This window comes from Marmota marmota, unplaced genomic scaffold, assembly GCF_001458135.2.
Source record: "Marmota marmota marmota unplaced genomic scaffold, marMar, whole genome shotgun sequence".
NCBI classification, from domain to species: Eukaryota; Metazoa; Chordata; class Mammalia; order Rodentia; family Sciuridae; genus Marmota; species Marmota marmota.
Window position 1 is genome coordinate 28,147,206 of NW_026000037.1, and position 4,722 is coordinate 28,151,927.

Below are 4,722 nucleotides of genomic sequence, written 5' to 3' on the forward strand. Positions count from 1 at the left end.
CAGCTGTGTTTGTTGGCTGGTAATTATTAAAGTCAGGATCTGTCAACTCATGGAGCTCTTGGAGACCAATGGCTCTCAGGTCCTAGAGAGATGCAAAAGATACTTATCTACAACTGTAAACTCTTCGGTAACTACCTAATAGAAGGTTGTAGCCTATCAAGCAAGAGCTCAATTTTATAATTACATTATGTCCAATTCTCACCAGTACTATATGAGAATTATGTATAGCCTGATCTTCAACAACACTGAGTTGTTTTCATATTTCTAATTCAATATGTAAAAATGTTATCTCATTTTAACTTCTAACGTTTTGAGCATTTGATAACATTTCACATGTTTTAATTAATCATTTGTACTCTAAAACAAATTATCTATTCATGTCTTTTGCTCATAAACATATAGAAATTATTTCAATTTATACAACTGCTTTCAATATTAAGGTTATTAATAAATTGACATAAATGTAGTTAAATAACTTCTCAATTTTGCTGTCTTTGAATTCCATTCATAGTAATAAAAACTGAGAACTATTCTACTTTTCTATAGTCAAATATTCTTTCCTTTTTGAGTTATTTATTTGTTATCCAGAAATTGGAAAATAGTCACTTTTTATTCCTCTATATTAAATTGGGCTTGATATTCTACATTTACTTTTTTTTTTTTTTTTTTTTTTTTTTTTTTTTGGTCTGGGAGAAGATTCTTGCTTTACAGGCTGAGTTTATTTTACTTCTGGTTATAAACAATGTAGTATATACACACATCTGTCCAAGAAATCTTGCACAAATGTGGATTTTACATTAGGTATCTTGCACAAGATTAAAAACAAGACCAAAAGGTGGAACTTTTAAAAGAGGAAACAATCAAGGCTCCAAGATTTCACTGCTCTGGGAAGAAGAGATCACATTCGTTGAATGAGGATCACAAAAAGGTCCAAAACATCCATAAATATCATTGGCTCATACTGCAAAATAGTATTTGCTACCAGAAACAAACTGGGTAAGAGTACAAGCCCTGGGAAAGGGAAGTGACTTTACCTCCCCAGTCTTTTTCCATTGTGAGAACACAGTGGCACTGGGTTCCTCATAGTAAGCATAGAGTTGGCAACTCCGCCGTAGCACAGCTTCAATCCACCTCCAGGATACTCCATTACAGTACAATGTCATTTTGACTGAACTTGTGCTAACTTCAAGTGTAGCTTCTGAGGTATAGAGGTGCTGGCAGCTTCTGTTGTGGTTGTGGGGCTTCTGGTAAGGGTCCCGGTGCACAAGACACGGGGACTCCGTATGCACTTGTGGTGGTTGGTGATGCACGGTGAGCTGAGGACCTGCGGATCCCAGAGTTAGTCCATTGTTTACAACATATGTGGTGGTTTGAGGCACTCAAACTGTAACACTCTTTTGAAGGTTGACCTGATGAACAACAAGAGCCTGCATAACAGTTCCTCGGAGGGGAGCCTGAGGTGGTGGTGCTGGGAGAGTCGTAAAAACCACCTGATGGTTTCCAGGAGCTCTTGGCACAGGGAGTCTTGTGGTCACCTGAGTTATTGTATGATGTGTTACATTCAGGGTGGTTGGAGCTGTAGGTAGCAAGTGTGTTGTTTGAGATGGTCCACCTGTTGGCACCTCTGATGCTTGAAGAGGTGGTGGTGGTTGTACGGGTTGCAATGGTCAAGACATAGGCTAAGAAGAACCCATGGCTGATACAGGAGTGTGATTTAGCTTTTTTGCGTCTCGTAAAGCTCCAGTCTCTTCGTCATCCATTGTGAGATCAATGACACCACTTGAATCACTGCCAGTGGCTTTTCCAGTCTGTGATGTGCTATCGGCAGCTTTTTTATTAACAGAAGCATCTACTGTTTTGTTGGTTTTCAATTCTTGGGGTGGTAGTGCTGTTTTGTTCTGCAGAAGATGAAGTACTAAAAGCAGAAATTGGAATTCTCATCTGTATAGGACCACGGTTATTTAATGGACTCTAGAGTCCTGATGGGCCTACTGTATGTAAAGTCCTTGTGGCTTGTACAATAGAGTGTGCTGTGGGAACAGCCTCTACAGCAAGTGTTGTTCCTAATAGTGCAGCACTGGCAGGAGAGTTCCCTTGAATACTAGGACTGAGCACAGAAGGACCCTTGTTTGGTTTAGCGGGATTTGGCAAGGATACAATCAACAGTAAATGTTGACAAGGCTGTGGGGAAAATGGTACAATCATACGCTGCTGGTGCAACTGCAAATTGGTATCACCACTATAGAAAGCAGTATGGAGATTCCTCAGAAAACTTGGAATAGAACCACCATTTGGCCCAGTTATCCCATTCCTTGGTTTATACCCAAAGGACTTAAAATCAACATACTACAGTGATGCAGCCACATCTTCTATAAATAGAAGCTCAATTCACAATAGCTAAACTATGAGCCAAGCTATGTGCCCTTCAACAGATTTATGTATAAAGAAAATGTGATACATATTCACAATCGAATATTACTCAACCTTAAGGAAGAATAAAATTATTTGCAGGTAAATGAATGGAGCTGGAGACTATTATGCTAAGTGAAATAAGCCAGTCCCAAAGAACCAAACACCAAATGTTTTCTCTGATTTGAAATTACTAATTAACAATAAGGGGTGGAGGGGCAGCTAGGGAAGAATAGAAGTACTTTGGATTAGACAGAGAGGAGTGAAGGGAGGGGAAGGGATATGGGGGTAAGAAGGAGAGTAGAATGAATCAGATATTATTACCCTATGTGCATATATGACTGCACAATTAGTGTAATTCAACACCATATCTTCATGTACAGACAGAGAATGAGAAGTTACCTCCACTTATGTATGATGTATCAAAATGCATTCTATTGTCATATATAACTAATCAGAACAAATAAAAAAAATCTAGGTTCCTTAAAAAAAAAAAAGATCTCTGCTGCAATCAACACCCAAATTATCTCATCCAGCTGGACTTAAGTGGTTCCTAAAACAATAAAAATGGATGCACAAAGGAGACTGGAGAACTACTGGAATTTTTTTCCTACACTTTAATTTATGGTCAGTCCTTTTTTCTTACTTTGCCTTCAACACATCTGTATCATTAGTGGAATGGAATAAGATCAAACATAGGTAACATTTACCAAGCCCTTAAAGTATTCCATGTATTTTCATTCCCTTAAAGATAAAAGGTAGATATTGCTTTCCTAATTTTTCAATTATGGAAACACATTGAGCCATTTAGTGAACTCTCCAATGCCACCTAAGCAATATGTAGTCAAAATAGGACTTGAAACTAGGTCACCCAGTATCAAATATTTGGGGTGAAAAATACTTTTAAGTTGGAAAGAAAAAAGGCACACACATATTCATACACCCACATATGCTTGAGAGATTATTTCTTTTCCGAGAGCATTTTTTAATCTTCACAGATTGTTCCAAAGGTCTACTAAATATTTATCCAGTAGCATATACTGTAACTTAGAGTTTTTATAACTCTGAGTTATAAAACTCAAGTTTTTATAACTCTAGAGTTATAACTCTAAGTTATAACTCAAGGGTTAAGTGTGCATTTAAAGTTGGAAAGATGAGAAGGAAAGAATTTCATGATTGGGAGAAGGAAACCTTCAACAAAAAAAGAGTGTAACTCTTAAAATCAGCATACTACAGTGATACAGCCACAACTATTCTATAAATAGAAGCTCAATTCACAATAGCTAAACTATGGAACCAAACTATGTGTCCTTCAACAGATGAATGTATAAAGAAAATGTGGTACATATACACAATGGAATATTACTCAGCCTTAAGGAAGAATAAAATTATTTGCAGGTAAATGAATGGAGCTGGAGACTATCCTACCGATGTTTAAATGACAATGTGACTATATCTCAATAGATGACTGCTGTCAAGGAGGATTGTGTTAACACCAGATAATTCTAGATACAACTTAAAGGATGCAGCAGATGCAATAGTTTGAAACAGTGCTAACAATGGCCATTCTCTTCTTACTAATGCCACCCATGACTGTGTCTAAGGCCCTCCAAAGTAAAATAGTCCTGATTGTGTCAACTTCCACGTAAAGTGACTGAATATAAATTTGACTGAGTTTTAGATTTCTTTTTTTTTTTTAATGATAGGGGCTTGCTATGGTGTCAAACTGGCCTCGAATTCACAATCCCCTTGTCTCAGCCCCCTGAATAGTGGAATTACCAGCATGCCACACCACTCCCAGCTAGATTTCATTTTCTCAGTAATTAAGAATGGGGATTGGGCTGGGGATGTGGCTCAAGCGGTAGCGCGCTCGCCTGGCATGTGTGTTCGGCCCAGGTTCGATCCTCAGCACCACATACAAACAAAGATGTTGTGTCCGCCAAAAACTAAAAAATAAATATTAAAATTCTTTCTCTCTCTCTTTAAAAAAAATAAAGAAAGAATGGGGATTGAGGTTCCCCAATTTTAAAACACTTCAGAAAATAATTATAAAACTTATAATAGACACACAGGTAACTAGGCACTACTCGACCTAGATTAAAAGAAGAGACACTGTGAGAAAGAAAGCCATAGACAGGCTGAAGATACTCCCATGGAAGTGAAAACAGGGAAGTGGAAAATCAGACTTGTCTGTGAGTCTTCAGGGACTCCAGGTCCTCTTTCTTTTCTTCTCCATTAGTGGCTGCATGCTGCTCCGCCTCATGACCTCATCCTGGACAAGGGTGGACAAAGAGCTGATCTCTGCTGACTGCA

General features: G+C 38.1%; 1 pseudogene; it reads right to left on the reverse strand.

The window, feature by feature from the left end:
- Positions 1–860: 860 nt before the first annotated feature.
- Positions 861–2,205, reverse strand: LOC125619469 (annotated as a pseudogene).
- Between the last annotated feature and the right edge of the window lie 2,517 nt (positions 2,206–4,722).